At 31.3% G+C, this 16,403-nt stretch overlaps 1 protein-coding gene across 4 annotated transcripts in view; it reads right to left on the reverse strand.

Moving 5' to 3' along the window:
* Positions 1 to 13,036, reverse strand: part of LOC129230737 (zinc finger protein OZF-like) — a 138,067-nt gene extending 125,031 nt beyond the window's left edge. For all 4 annotated transcript variants that reach the window (XR_008581168.1, XR_008581165.1, XR_008581167.1 and 1 more), the window contains exons 1-2: positions 12,968 to 13,036; positions 10,154 to 10,245 (exon numbers count right to left, since the gene is read on the reverse strand). The gene's annotated coding sequence lies outside the window, so the exon portion shown is untranslated. The remainder of the gene's footprint in view (positions 1 to 10,153; positions 10,246 to 12,967) is intronic.
* Between the last annotated feature and the right edge of the window lie 3,367 nt (positions 13,037 to 16,403).

Raw genomic sequence — 16,403 nt, forward strand, 5'->3', positions numbered from 1 at the left:
TAAAGATACTTATGTCATCTAAACTTTGGTTTTAATTATGTTAATAAATTGATCTACATTAAACAAGTTGCTAAAAAATGCCAAATACATTAGGAAAATAAAGTAAATACTCAAAAAAAAGTCATCACAGAGTTTTCTATATGAGTACATCTCAAATACCCCTCCAAAACAAGCGATGATAAAAATACCTTTATATTCTAACTCAATAGGCTTTGCACGGTGCCTAATTAAGGAAATTATCAGAAAAACAAACCAGAGAGAGATGCTAAAAGATTGCTGCCTAATAACATGAAATGCACTAAAATTCCAAAAGCCTTTTTTCCATGTGCATATGAAATGTTGTGCAGATATATGGTGTTACAGTTTAAATTTCTCTGAAAAAAAAAAAAAAAAAAAAGAAATAAAAGTATTCAGATTACGGTTTTAAAGTCGATCAAGTAAAAGATTTATTTTAAACTGATTTATGAGAATTTAAACTAATATAACAAAGTGAGAAAAATAATTAGCAAAGTCTGTATGCATGAAATCACCTTATTAAAATATATCTTATGTTTTCCTCTTTCCATTGTCTCGTCTTTGTGAAATTATAAAGTCGAGTGTAAAAAAATTAATAAAAAATAAAAACTAACAATCTGAGAAAAACAAAAGTTTCACATGTATATAAAACTATTCATATTTATCAAATGCATCCTCTGTAGAAATATTTTTTGACCCTGACAAATAAAATTTCAAATGGAATTCTTTTCTTGCTTTTTTTATCATAAAATCTTCAGCTTGCATAAAATAAACAAGAAAGAAATAGGCAAATGTTTTGATGAAATAAAGTTTAAGTAAATTGATTCTTTAGTAATTTTAAGCAGTACATTACAGTTTGTGCCAATAATGCACTACGAGTGAGTATATAATAACTTTGCAAGAAGGTGCTAGATTTCAAAAACACAATATGTTTCAAAGACAGTTAACATCATTTTGACAATGAGAAGGAATTGTAGGTTTCTGGAAGTGCCCAATCCATCAGGCACTTGTTAAATATGTTGTCATTCAAGCAAATTCTTTTAGAAAAATATACAGCTGCTTGTTTTTTAACACCTTTGAAAGAAACACTATGGGTTTTGCTTTAAGGACAGACAAAAGCCATTTTTTTTCTTTTAGGATAAAACTGAGAGTACAGAATACATAAATATAATTTCTACTTTTTATGATATTTTTTTGAGCTTTTGTACTTTTTATATGAGCCAAGTGCTACTTCAATGGCAATTTATTTTTCTTTGCAAGTGCTAAGTAATAAATTTTAGGCCATTTTCCCAGAAGCTTTTTTTCTTTTTCTTTTTTGCATTTGAGATATTTCCAACTTTTAGTTCTTAATAGGCATTATTTGAAAACAATGTTTTCTCATGTTGCATCAGACATAGGAACCAATCACTGGTTGTAATGAATTAGCTGTGTTTCCTGTTTCCACTGACATACCTTCAGTTTACTGTTGCATTACTGGTCAATTTAGTGCAGCATCTTGTTTCAAGCATTTAAAAACATAAAATAGTTATGATCGACAAATATCAAATGCCAGGCCACAGTAACGCCCACATTTTCAGTGCTGGTGCCAAAACATTTGAGGATAAAATATCTTATACTGCTACATGTTCTTTGGCAGTAACTTGACTACATATGTGAATGAATTTTTTTTACACCTGTGATTTTGAATATTAGTTTTTCTATCGTCTCTTTCAATATTCGCATCGTTTTCCAAAAATAACGGAACTTAATGATGTTGAATGCCTGAAAAGATTCTTCCAGTTGGTTTGTCACTCTAAGTTGTAAATTTAAAGATTTTGACAATGGAGTTTACAAAAATTGTGATAAAATAATGGATATAGAAACTAAGATATGATGTCAGTTTTTGCAAATAAGAACAGGCAGTGCTTTTGTTCCAAAATTCACCGATTGCGGCTCTTTTGAAATATATTCCTCATAAATTACAACATTGAAAAGGAGGCACTTTCAGTAGCAAAAGTTCTAAAGAGTGACAGATCTGGATGATCTTTCCCTTCCCACAACACAGATACAAACTTCAAGAAGTCTTATTTTTGAGAAAAATCTCAACTGGATAAATAAAAGTATATATGAGGCGGTAAGAAGCAAAGGGATGTAAGTGGAATTTCAAGTTTTGAGTAAAACATGTTTAAAGATAAGGTCCTATGTAGGCTTTCATTAAAAAGCGTTACTAAATACTGCTGTATGACAGCACCTACCAGGGCTACTAATGCAATATCTTGTCCCAACACAGAGGAGAGGCTCACCTCGCATTTGTACTGGTTATCTTCAAATTTTTAATTTTGCCACTTACATCCCTTTGCTTCTCACTGTCTTTTAAGTCTATCATTATTCGAAAAAATTACAATTTTTTTTTTAATGTTTAGCAAAAGCAAACAAAGAGAGTGAAACAACATACAGTTTATACATTTCTCTGTTATACGTTTTTTAAACTGGTCCCTGCAGAATCCAATACATATTAATGTATACCTGTAATCAGTGCTGTTCCCATCAATTTTTCTGAGGGTATACTCCCAGTAATCCATTACGCACAATATGTGCATGTGATCATATACATAGTATCTTACAATATGAAAATTTATGAAGCTTGAGGGTACGCTGTAAGCCTAAAAAAACGCACTCCATATACGGTGTATATGGAGCATAGTCAATGGGAACACCACTGCCTGTAATAGGTTTTTTCTTATGTACGCCTTTTTTATACAATCCCTTCAAAAACATGTAAACTATGTTTAACTGTAATTTCTTAACCCAAGAAAGTTACATAACATTTCAAAAGCTTACATTATAGAATAGACTGATAAATAATCCATGTTAATAAAAGGTTGAATTACTATCTTCTGTAATTCAACATTAACTTTTCCAAGCTATTGTACACGTTAAAGCAGATTGCTTTGATATTTTCTGCAATGCGATTTTAAAAGGTAAAAAACAGTCTACAGTAAATTTGTACTCCCCTTCAGACCTTGTATCCGGTATACCGGACATGCACTTTAAACTGCTGCTAATCATTTAATAATTGATTAAATTTCTTGATTTTTTTTTGTAGTTGATTCTTTATATTCTGCTTATTATAATCTGTGAAATCATTTTTCGTTTTGGGATTAACAACACTGACATATAGGGATTGGGAGATAGAAAGTGGCTCATTTTTCCAACCATGGATTCTTGTTTGAAAAGAGAGGTTTTTTCCTGATTTTTTAAATATATATATAATCTTTAATTGTTTCAAACGCTTATATTATGTTTTATTTATGTTTGAAGAGAGCATTTTTTAATCAAATTTGTTTGGTGAATATGAAATATTAATTTCAAAAATATAAGTCTGGAATATTGAACGTGCCATAATGATTTTAATTTTTCTCCTACAAACTTGAAAATTTGTCTATAGTATACCCTTTACCATAGTACATTATGTACCAAACAAACATTTTTGGTCAAATATTTAATAATTCCGACTGAAGGGGTTCGAAAAAATAACCTTCAAAATTACCAAAAATATACAATATCACATATCTGTATAACTCAAAAAAAAGCAGTTGAAAAACACCTTAATTTTTGGTAACATAGTAAAAATCATATTATATTGCAATAAATATTTTAGAGTATAAGTGACTGCCAATAAAACACTAAACATGGACCCTTTTGTCAATACACCCCCGTCCCTTCCCCCTCATTTCCTTTCAAATTTCTTCAGGTAAAAATAATGAATACATAGTAAAACTAGTACATTGTGGCCATCACGAAACTTTTTTCTATATCTTTCTTATAATTCTGATCCCTCCCCATGCTTGACCAGGAAGCAATATTCCCTACAAAAACAAAATTATATATACGCCAAAACTTGACGACCATCCCAATTCCCGATTTATCTCAAAAGCAAAGTAAAGAATGAAAATTTAAAATTATTTTAAAAGCCTTGCTTAAAATGATTACAAACATTTATTTGCTAACAAACACAAGATGGTAACAGTTAAAAAGTTTAAATCATTGCAATTTTCTGGTCATTTTCCAATAATTAAAATCACACAAAATATGCAGACGACAGTCTATTACGATTTATCTTTCGTATTGTTGCAATTATAAAGCTGTTTTTATTCACAAACACAATATCAGCCACGCATAGAGCGATTGGCGCCAAAATTGAACCAATGCCTGTTTACAATTGGATTCATTTATTCCAAATTTCATCTGGAACGTAGCATTACTTCTTGAGATATGGCACTCACAATGGAAAAAAGAACGTTCGATTGCACCACCCTCTTTTCAGCTGTTGATTCCAAAACAGAATCAGCTCTTATACTTGTCGATAAATTTTAGTTTGATTCTGTTCATTATTTCTTGAGATACAGCAATCACAATTGATGACAAAAAACGTTCTATAGCTCAACTCTTGTTCGAGCTATTGACACCAAAATTGAATCAGCACCTGTACCTGTTAAGGGAAACTTATGGACCAAATTTTGTTTGATTCCGCCAATTACTTCCTGGAAAATAGCAGGCACGCATAACTCAAGAAACGTCCCATTGCTCCCCCCCCCCCCCCTTGGAGGAATTCGCACCAAAAACCAATGGGCACATATGTGTACCAAATTTCGTTCATTTCATGCGGTAGCTCATGCTGTAGAGCGGCCACAAAAGACTGATTACACACACACACAGAGACAGACATTTTCCAAAAATGGTCGAAATGGACTCGGCACACCTCAAAATGTTCAAATCCATCAAAATTCGAAATTCGAAAATTTGCACGAATCCAATACTTTCCTCTATATATTAGATATAAAAGAAAGTAATTATACAGATTCACTAACACGAGTGTTGTATGGAGCGGCTCGGCTGCAATAGTGGAGGGAAAATCATTTCCAGACAAAATATCACTTTGTCCTCTTTCTGTAAATTGAGTTTTCAGTTGAAAATTTGAATTACAACAGTGATATACAAATCTGATTTTTTCATTGAAACAAAATTTTTACTTCAGAATAACAGATACATTCCTATATTCACATAGCACGTATGAAATATTGTTGTTCAATAAACAAAGTGAATTCATTAAAAGCTATACTTGGGGGATAATAAATGAATTATCAACCTTAAATTATAGCACAACTAACAGCAATTGTGGAACTATATACCCCCATTTGCAATTTAAAAAATTATTTAAAAAATTGATGACACAAATATAAATTTAGAGCTGAGTGCTTTATTTTTCTTTTGGTCTGATTTAAGATTTTTTTTAATACATAATTTTTCAGTTTTGGTTCTATGTCAACTTCACAGACATTTCTAGTAGTATTACTTGTGTTTTCACATATAAAGGAAAAAAAATGGTTATACACATATTATTTAAATTAACATTTTTAATCATACAATTGACTAAAAAATAGGATGATACAAATGTTTACTACTTTTACATACTCGATTTAAGGTGCTATGTGCTTCATAAAAAAAAATAATGTGACAATAATTGCATTTAATTTGTCATTTATTTATTCACTAGCAAAAATACCTGGCGTTGCCTGGGTCAGTAATAGCTATGAGAAAAAATCGTTACTTGCTTTTGTTTTCTGTTTTAAGTGAAAGAATTTAAAACACATCTTTTTGACGTGATTAAAAATAGAGTTTCTTTCTTACCCATAAAACTAAAATAGCAATAAGTATAAAGAACAAAGTAGTATTGATTTAGAAACGAAAGCACTATATTTAAGCATATACAAATTTCCAAAACATGAAATTAATCTTCTCGTGTTTAAAAAGATCAATCTCTTGATACTTTTCTTTTAACATGGAGTCTAAAACCTTCTCTGTATGGCTATTAAAGTACGATGTTTTAAAAAAAATATAGCCGCGCTCGTAATCCCCTTATACTTGCTTTAGTTATTTTGGGAAATTTCAATCATTGTGGGCTCTTGGTGCGATTTTACCGAATTTGCTTGAATCGTTTTGGGATACCTTCGATGATGCTCCCCCCCCTTCTTTCATTACTTTGTAAAACGATATATTAATTTTCGTTGAGATATTATCGCCAGGTGCTGAGATACTTTTGGTCACCATAAAATGGCACTAAAGAGTTTCATCCGAAATGTTTCCAAAATAAGTAGTAAAATTTGGAGATTGTTTGACATTGTGCAAAAAAGGAAAATTAATGGAAGTTTTTGTGCTGTTTATGGATTTGCCTAACATAGTAAAAAAAGTTTTTTAAAGATTCTTTGATTGGCGATATTTTGTTTACATGGTGAAAGCTGAGAAACATTATGACGTAGTCTTCGGCTTCAAAAACAGCGACGTTGAAAAAAACTGCCAAATGCATCAGTTACGGAAATCTTTCTGCAAAAATTTTGGCGATCTGCTGATTGATTAGATAATGAGTAAGTGTTCAATCAGCATAAATAGTAATAAAAACCATTAATTACATTAAAGTTCCGTTTAAATGGAAAATGATGAGCCAAATCATGTATTATTTGCCAATCTTGTACAAAAATCTTACTTCAAGATTTGATTTGAGAAAAGCCTTGAACAGTCACGAAAAGCTAAGATAGTCAAAAATACTATAATTGTCGCTATCGACAGGGAGTTGAGATGATACACTAAATACTGTATTGAGTTGAGGAAAGCCTTCGAACATGGAACTAAAAAGCTCATAACTCGTTTTTTATTCTACTTAGAAATTTCGAATAGGTGCCATCTTCAGCAGAAAAATCAGCGCTTTCGATGGACATATAATGTAAATATGTGCAAGTATTTTTTCATCCCTATATTAGAGAATTCGTATAAATTCTCTATTTTATTGCCCCCCCCTAAGGGGGTTTTGCCCCCCATAACGGGACGAAAACTACCCTATGTGTTATTCTGATGCATAAGCTATATTATTGTAAAGTTTCATAAAAATCTGTTCAGTAGTTTTTGAGTGAAAGAGTAACAAACATCCATACATCCATACAGACAAACTTTCGCATATATAATAGTAAGATTTATCTTAAAAGATTATGCCATGAAAAAATAACCATTTCTCTTAATTAGAGCTCAAAACTTGCAGTCGCTAGTTGCCAAACAGGACCGACATTCGTGTTTTGGTGACCATTATTTTCATTGAAGTCGCCAAGGTGGTCACCATCACTAATCCCGCCATCACTACCACCTTTTCCGACCTATAAGCTTGACCATTTTTTTCCCAAACTCTCTTGTCCACTAAAAAATTGGCTATTAGATCCTCAGGGATGATGGAAGGGACAGGTTTTATCGTCTTGTCTAAAAATTCCACTTTCAGATAGGGGAGCATATTTGCCAACTTTTAGTCACGTTTTTTTACATTCCGATTACATCATCCTTCTCCCTTTTGGTTTGCTTCTACCTTATGAATATCGCTCATTTTGTGCGTAACATTATTTTAAATTTTTCTCATTTCATATCAGTGAACTTAAACAACTGGTATTTTGCCACACCCCTTTCGGGAATTTCAAACCAGTTGCAGCCGAGTTAATTTAAGCTAGATTATTAATTTTTCTCAAAACTGATTCAAGATGTTTCAGATACCGATTGAATATCAAAATTAGGAATTTAGATGGTAAAATATTACTAAGGATTAGAAATGTAGCTAGTTACTTTAATTCAGGATTATTTTCATTACTTTAAAAAAAAATTAAATTTTAGTGATCATATCAAAAATGTTAAATATATTAGAAATTTTAATACTTTGCAATCATATTTTTACATCATTTGTAATTTAAAGTATTTTTCATTAAATTTCAGCAAATTTTTGATAAGAAAATAATAATAGTGTGCACAGAAAAGTTCCAATGAAGATCATATTCAAACGTTGGCAAGTATGGGGTCAGAGGAAAGAGGGGAGATATCACTAACGACTCCCAAGGTATTTTTTTGCCTGACCGAAGCTAGAGTTTTTCGATATTGACATAGTTTGGATATCCTTTTTTGAAATTTGGCTTCCATTTTGTGGGGTTTTTAATTAAATTTTAAGAATTTGAGTTTTGAGGTATACTTCCTACTGATATGCAATATAACAATGTAATTTTGTTCAATAGTTCATTCATTTTGTTCAACTTGATTATTTTTGCAGTAAAATATTGCAAAATATAGTTGTATCAAATAAGGATGCACTTAAAAGCAAATCTCTGATTTATCAGAAGACAATAACAGTTAATTTAGATAATGATCTTTTTTGACAATTTCTCTTTTCAAAAGTATTAGTCAATAGTTGATTTTTGCGAGTGATTTATTTTTTTCATTTTCCGAGTTTTTTTTTAATACAATTTGAAATAACCAACTTTTATGAGTCCATTCCCTTATTTATGTTAATGAAATTTCTCATGCTGTTACTAGACATGGAAACTCAAATATTTAGTAAGTAGCCAGTGGTCAGTAGATACTTCAAGTTTAATATCAACTTCTTTTAGTATTAATAACCATTTAAACCAGGACTTGTATTCATTTTGAAAATTACAAGGCAATCTAAAATTGCCATGTTATTTTTCTACCACCTTAGACTCATTACAAAAATGTAGATGACATACCAACCTTGAGTGAAATACATGTTTACTGTCCACTGTTGTTTTTTGTAAATTTTTTCTGAATTAATTTCACATAGTCTATGGCAGTATGGAGAATAAATGTAACAGTAGAATTTCAAACTTTAATTCAATACTAGTTAGTACTCAAGTTTCAAGTAAAAATCTATAACTAATCCCCCTCATAAAAATGTCTTTCTTCACATCCTAAAAATCTGAATGTACCATTTGCTTAAAAGAGTTGGACTAAAATAGGGAAAATGTATCCGTTTTTCAGGGTTCTTTTGAAGAATTATTTGGCGAATCCCGCAGATAAGTTGATCCGCCCCCCCCCCCCCCCTTCCTCCACCTTTATAACCTCATTTTTTGTATCAAACTTTTTTTTTACATACGAAAGCATATACGATACTTTTTTTTTTAAAGTAGCACATTATACTATAAACTATGAAAAAAAAAGGTGACTGCAGCTATCATTTCATTACATGTAGCACGTTAGAGCCAAACATTTTTGTACGTGAAAGTAGTATAAGGAACTAATGTCGAAACTAGTGTTACCTTAACTTTTGTACTATGAGTACAAAGATTTATCCCAGGGGTCAATCCAGGATTTTTTTCTCGCTACCCATTTTTGTGAAAGTATTGCATCATTCTATTTTTGTGAAAGATTTTTTTTTTATCAGCAGTTTTTGTGAAATTTTAGACACATCCTAATTTTTGTAAAAGAAGTAGTGGGACAAGTGAAATTTTAGTTCGAAAAGTGTAAATGTCATCTAGTATTATTTTTAACAGGTTTTGGGGGGGGGGGGGAGGGGGGAACTGAAAACCTAAGAAGTACGAAAAATACCATCATAATTTCAGCTTAATGGTCTATGTACTGTGTACAATATAGGAAATTATGAGAAAAACGGTTCCTTAAAACAGATGTTTAAAGATTGCGATAACATTGCATAAAGACACTTTGGTGTGAAACAGCTAAAAATTAGTCAAAATACTGCAAAAAGGTTTCTATTTAAGCGATTGTTCATATAAACCTGCTTATAATTTTACTTTATGAGTATATTTTGTTTTAAAGCGAGAAACACATTTTATATTTTAAAATGAGAATTTTTGTGAAAATTTCAATGTTTTTGTGAAACTACTGATTTTATTATTTGATTTTTGTGAAGGTACCGAAAAACGGTAGCAAAATCAGCCTGTATTGGGCCCTGTATCCTTAACTATTACATAATCACTTCATAATGCAATCTGTACACAATTATTTTGTTGTGTTTTTGGCATTGACCCAGGTTTTGGTAATATTATGAACATCAGTAAACAGACTTTTAAAAATGAAATTGTGTCCTGGAATAAATACTCTGACAATTAGTGCTCAGCAACTTATGAAGCAGCATAACTTTTAAAAGAACTTTATCGGCTTTACTTCTTATATTTATCTTTACATAGTTTTCATTTGTCTACAAATGTAAATTTCATCAACAAATGTACAAACTTATTTTTAATTTATTTTTTAATAACTTATGATACAAGCAATGGTAAAACTAGCAAAAATTATAATAATAAAACATGCTCAAACTTACTTTTTTGATGCTTATTGAATAGAGATAATACAGATGAATTCTTCAGTAACAAATAGCACTACAACAAATCACACTGAATCAACTCAAAAAGCCTAAAATCAAATTTCCAAGATTATTATCTTTACTTATAGATAAGATTTTTGAAACACATTTTTTAGCAATTTATAAACAGATTAAAAACCCTAAAAAACGCAAAAGCAATTTATAATTTAGTTAAAGCAAACGCATTTAATTGACTTACTGAAAATCAATCTGATTAAAACAAAATTTCGGAAAAAATTGCAAGTAAAATGTAGATAAACATAATTATAAGAGGAAAACTTAGTACAGTCGACTCTTGCTACAACACGATCCGACTTACAAGAAATGGCTATAACACGATTTTTCCCCAGTAAAGAATTTTAGACCTAACAAGAATCCCTCGCTTGCAACACAAAAATTTTCAGAAGGAAATTGTGATGTGTAAATATTGGCTTTGTTATTGGCTACTAAAATGTTTTTTTCGTGAATGGAACTTCATCCCTTCAGCATCGCTGAGAGCGGAGGTTTTATCTTTTTCATTCTAAATGTGAATGTTGATGAGCACCTAATGGTTGTCTGAAATGCAAAATCGTTCATAAAATCACTTAATTTTGATAAATAACATTGTTTTTTTGATGTGAAATCTGCCTATCGGCAAATGCAGCCAGTTATTGCTAAAACCATCTAAAGACACTGGGCTAGTGACTACAACTTAAATTCTGTTTACAAAACGGTGCATTTTCTGTCTTTACTCAAAATTGGAATTTTCACTTTAAGTCAATTTTCTACTTATAATTTTGAGACGTTTAAAATTTTTATATTGTTTTGCTTTACTTTTGATTCAGATTTCAAAATACTAGCCTAATTTTAAGCTCTCTATTAATACTAGAAAATCGCCGGTCATGAAATGACGGGTGAAAATTGTTTCTACATTTGAACGAAGCAGTTGCTTGTTTGGTGATATTTTGTTTGTTGAAATTTTAACCCTAACACTAGTGGATTAACCCTAAACTCCAGTAGATAGTGTTAATTGTTTAGGTTTCTTTGTTTTATTAAAATGAAAATCTTACCAGTAAAACAGTTAAGTTACCGGATCGAGTTCAGCCTTGTCACAATAAAGCCTTTCTCTGCATATTAAACATTACCAAAATATATTACGAAATTATTATGCCGCAGCATGAGTTTCATCACTCGATCATCGGCTATTATTTATATGAGGATTATACTCTTTAATTCCAGGCTTGAATTGAGTTGTGCCTAGGACTTGCACTAAGTTAGAAACCCTTATATCGGCCATTCTAATTAATGGAGAAAATTGGAACAAGTCAGACGCAGAAAAAGTTTTTTCGAATGACATAGGATGTTGAAGGCTATGGGAAATTTTTCACTTAAAAAAAAACCCTCGGTGAAAATCTCAGGGACTGAGGTGTTATGGTGTCTCCTGGATATAAGCTCGCCACAGACAAAATTTGAAATTCTTAGATGTTACTTTTTTTTCTTTTTAATACATGAAGACAATCTATGCAGGAGTAAATGTTCAGCATAGTTGTAGTTTTATTCTTGCTATTATAATTTTCAATTATGTAAGTGAATACAAAATAATTTTAAGCTACAAATTTGGTCAAGATTGACTGGCGACATCGATGAATGTGGATCTACTGTAGAAAAGCAAATTAATCTTTCTTCTTATTGTCTTCTTCATTTTAAACTTCTTTTGTCTTATATTGCAATTATGGTATATTTTATTTAGATATACTTAGGGACAATCCATTAATGATGTCACTTTTTCAGCAAATTAGATCCCCTTTTGTCAAAGTGTCACTTAACTTTTCCTTTTCCTCTGTTACCTGTGTGTCACAAGCATACTGTTTTTGAAAAAATGCATGCCCTCACACCTTCTTAACCATTTTTCTCTTCCATGTGACAATACCATGAAACCCTCCCCCTCAAAGCGGGACATCATTTGCACACAGCACCAGTTCGTTTAAGACAGTGATGACCAAACCGGGCTATATATGGCCTGTGAAGCTGATTCATATGGCTTGTTATGTTCAATATTTATGAATCGAAAAATATATTCTACAGCCTTCCAAAATAACCAATCATCTTCATTTAATACTCTGGTATTAGGACCGATTATGTCAAATTTAACTCCAAATAGTCGGAAATTGGCTTCCAAAAACATACATAACTTCCTTATTAATAAAATAATGACGCCAGGACTGTCCACCTGGGGGGCGGGGTGTCTTGGCACAGACTGCGCAATTGAAGTTTTTAGGGGGGCTCTTGCCTTGGGGGGTCCTTTGCGATATTTAGAGGGGGCACCCCTGATGATGCAGTAATGATAACAATAATTCTTCTCTCGTAAATTTCTTACCTTGCCTGCTTTTTCCAATATCATTAAAATATACAAAAATGCTATTTGAAAACATTCAAATAACAGTTTAGCTTTTTTGTGTTTTGGCCAGTGAGATTCATCTAAATGTGAGGTGCGGCCACTGGAAAACACGTTTGAACACGGTTCAAAAAGATTCAGTACCAAGTTAACAAAATCGCAGAAAATAATCATTCACAAGACCTTCCGTATTTCTGCAAATTCCTTTCAAACTTACAAAACATAAAAAAAAGCAAAAACTGCAGTAGTGTCGTAATAAGTGTGAAGTTAATAGAAACAGAAGCACGATAACCCTAATGGGAGAGGACAAGAGGACACATTAAAATTCAAATAAATACATGAGAAATCGAAATTAAGTGTAAAATTGAAATGGCATGTTCACAATAAGATGTTCTTACCAAAGTTCAAGAAAAAATTCTTCATAAAAAGTCAAAGGTATCTTCCTCCGACTTTTCAATAACGTTCGGTTAGGGACCGAAAGATTCTGAAAACGTCAGGGTGAAATAGTGCAATATCTTCGCTTCTCTGCTTGATTTTCTTATCGTTCATGCTGCCATCTAGCGAACAGATGTATGACTATTAATCAATATTAATTATAAAATAAGGTTGCAAAGCCCTCTTAATGAAGGTTGTCTGTTTCTTTTTTTTTCCGTATTCACTTATTCTTTATAATTAGCCAAAATATGAATATTTGAAGAATTAAAAAGGTTCATTTACCGTTTATGGTGGAAAAAAAATGAAAAATAGACTTTTTCATTCACATACATAATTATTTACTTTAGTGCAATCTTATAAAGAAAAGAGAAGAAGAATGTATTATTTTTGGTTACACTTGGTGTAAATGGGTGAAAAAATAAATTTTCAAATTTAGTAATATAGAAAACATGATAAAATTCAAATTGCCTATAATTGTTAGTAGTAATAAAATTATTCAAAGAGAAAGGAATAAAGTAGCATTATTAAACGTTTTTTTATTTGGGTTGTTCTGAATAAATACATTGCTCATTTGCACGAAATAGACGTAGGATGTGTAAGAGCTACGATTCATAAAAAGAGATTAAATTCAAAATTGGACGACAAACATTGGACGTTCTTGGGAATTGGCATTTGTTGCATTTGGAGGATGTAAAATTAATCCTCTGAACAAAAAAAATAATGTCACCTCAACTGATGAAAGTACTCAATAAACTTCGGTAAAAAATATTTTAGAAATGAATAAAAAAAAGTTTTGATGGAATTATTTTCTACCTTTTCATTTACTTTTTACAATTAGTATTCATTATTAATTAATGCCAGGGGAAAAAACCTATGTACAATAGAATAAAAGTTATTAAACTAGTTTGTTGATAATCATATCTTTAAAAAGTGAAAAAGGTGCTGAAAAAATGTCAGTTAATTAAAAGTGAGCAACAAAAATTATTAATTGGAAAAAAAATCAAATTCGTTTACAACAAATTTCATTTGATGAATAACATATCAGTTAAAAATATGAGTTTCAGTTTTACATCAAATACAAAAAAAAAAAAAAATCAATCAAACATTTTAGTCTGCAAGACGCTCATATGTGAAACACATTTTAAACGTTAAAATTCTATATGAAAATAGTTTTATTGTAATAATGCTAAAGGTTATTAGAAATGACTACGTGACATCATTTAACATTTTTTAATTTTCTTTTTGAACCAAAAAACTCGGATTTTTTCATTCAGATTTTTTTAAAACCTTGAAACATTCGTATATTTGGGTTGGTTGGGGGTAGTGGGTCACTACGGTAAGTGGATCAACCCCCTAAAACTGAAATAGGTATAAACAACTCTTCAAACTCTCTTCAACTCTTTCAAACTCTTTTGCACAGATCATGTTAAATTTCATCACAGTAATTGGTTTAACACATGTTTGGGATTCATGAAATTTTTCTAAATCATAGCACTTAGTCAAAAAAAAAAAAAAAATCTGATTTTTTTTTTTTTTTTTTTTTTTTGCGAGTTTAAGCAACATTTTTCAAAAAAGTGTTTCCAGGTTAGTTTTTATTATTTTTTATGATAATTAATTTTTTACCTATAGTATAACTTAAAGTTCATACAGCAACAAGAATTTTTGAATAAAATATTATTAATAAGTGTTTAAGAGGAGGGGTCCCACTTACTCCGTACATTTTTGCTATACGTGGTAAGTGGGTATTATACCCATCTATTAAGTAAGTGGGTATTATACCTACCCCCTCACAATGGGGTAATTGGGGGCCCCTATAATAATGGGGATTTCAAAATAAAGGGTAATTCTGATTAAGTATTTGTATTGGTGAAATACAAGACAACTATGACGAGTTAGTATAGGAATTGATAGTTGAGCTAAAAACTGCTAAAGCTGGTGATTATGTATTTGTGAAACGAACATGACAGAAAATCATTTTGATTTAAGTAGGTCTAATGTTGGAAGTTGATGATACAAATTAAAAAAAAGTGATGAATTTTCAAGAACGAATAGAAATAGTGACACTTTTTATTGGCATTGTGCAGATGATGTTGGGATAATTACTGAGGATGAAACGATGATGGTTCTTTTTTTCCTTAGCCCCAACTTTACAAAGACGCAGTCACTTAGTGTTTCCATTTTTTTTTTTTTTTTTTTAACTTATAGTTTTGGCAATTTACTCAAATTGATCTTAATCAACTGTATTCCTTTCATAAACACACCTTTATTTGTAAAAGTAAAATGTATGTCCCGATAGACTTTCAATAGAATTCACAAATGAAATTGCTTTGTTTTTCGTTTTAAACTTTTCCGTGGTACAGATTTAAAAGACAGTAAATATCTTAAATAAATGGATGCATTAAAAAAAAAAAGATTCACACTAAAAATGTACATACTTTATCATGTAAGACCGCATTTTTAGATATGCTTTATTTAAATTTAAATTAAAGGGGGTGACCCACTTACCCCTTACTCACGCCCGGCTCCGGGGGTAGGCGGCCGCCTAGGGTGGCAGATTTTAGGGGCGGCAAATTTCGAAATATGAAAATCTGTTTCAGTGCCATAAGATTCACTGCTTCAAGGCTAAAAGTACAAATAATTTAGAGTGTGTATCAGTGCTTGGACATGCAAAGCATAGTTCGGAATATAACTAAAAATTCAATTTAGTTTTAGGGGCGGCAAATTGCGTGGTTTAAAAGTCTTTTACAAATACAAATACAAAAGTGACGACCAGCAACAGGCTCTGGGCCCAGCTAGACTGGTTCCTGGTCAATTTACAATCCCCAGTGAAGATCAATGGCCCTCTTAAAACTATCTACTCCCTTGCTCATTACCACCTCTTCCGGTAAGCTGTTCCAAGGTTCCACTACCCTGCTAAAATAATAATTTTTCCTAATATCCATGTTAGCCTGAGATTTAAATAGCTTAAAACAATGATCCCTTGTCCTGTTTTCAGTGCTAAACTTCAGCCCCGTAACATCTTTCATTTTAATAAATTTAAACAACTGAATCATGTCCCCTCGGTCTCTTCTTTGCTCAAGACTGTGCATTTTTAGCCTTCTAAGCCTGGAATCATAATCTAAGTAGGAAAGTCCATTTATTAGCCTTGTCGCCCGCCCCCCCTCCAAAAAAAGAAGGTCACTTTTTAAAAAGAAATAAGGCAAAAAAGGGAGCAAGCAGGCAAAAAAGGGAGTATTTTGAAAATATTAACATCCGTTTCAGTGATATAAGATGCACTACTTTATTAAAGACAACTTAAAGTGTGTACCACAGCTTGGATATGCAAAACCCATGTTATTATTTTATATTATGATTATTATTATTCAATGGGGGTGATTGGGGTGCGGCACTAGTCAATAT

Source organism: Uloborus diversus, chromosome 9, assembly GCF_026930045.1.
Source record: "Uloborus diversus isolate 005 chromosome 9, Udiv.v.3.1, whole genome shotgun sequence".
In the NCBI taxonomy this organism is placed as follows: Eukaryota; Metazoa; Arthropoda; class Arachnida; order Araneae; family Uloboridae; genus Uloborus; species Uloborus diversus.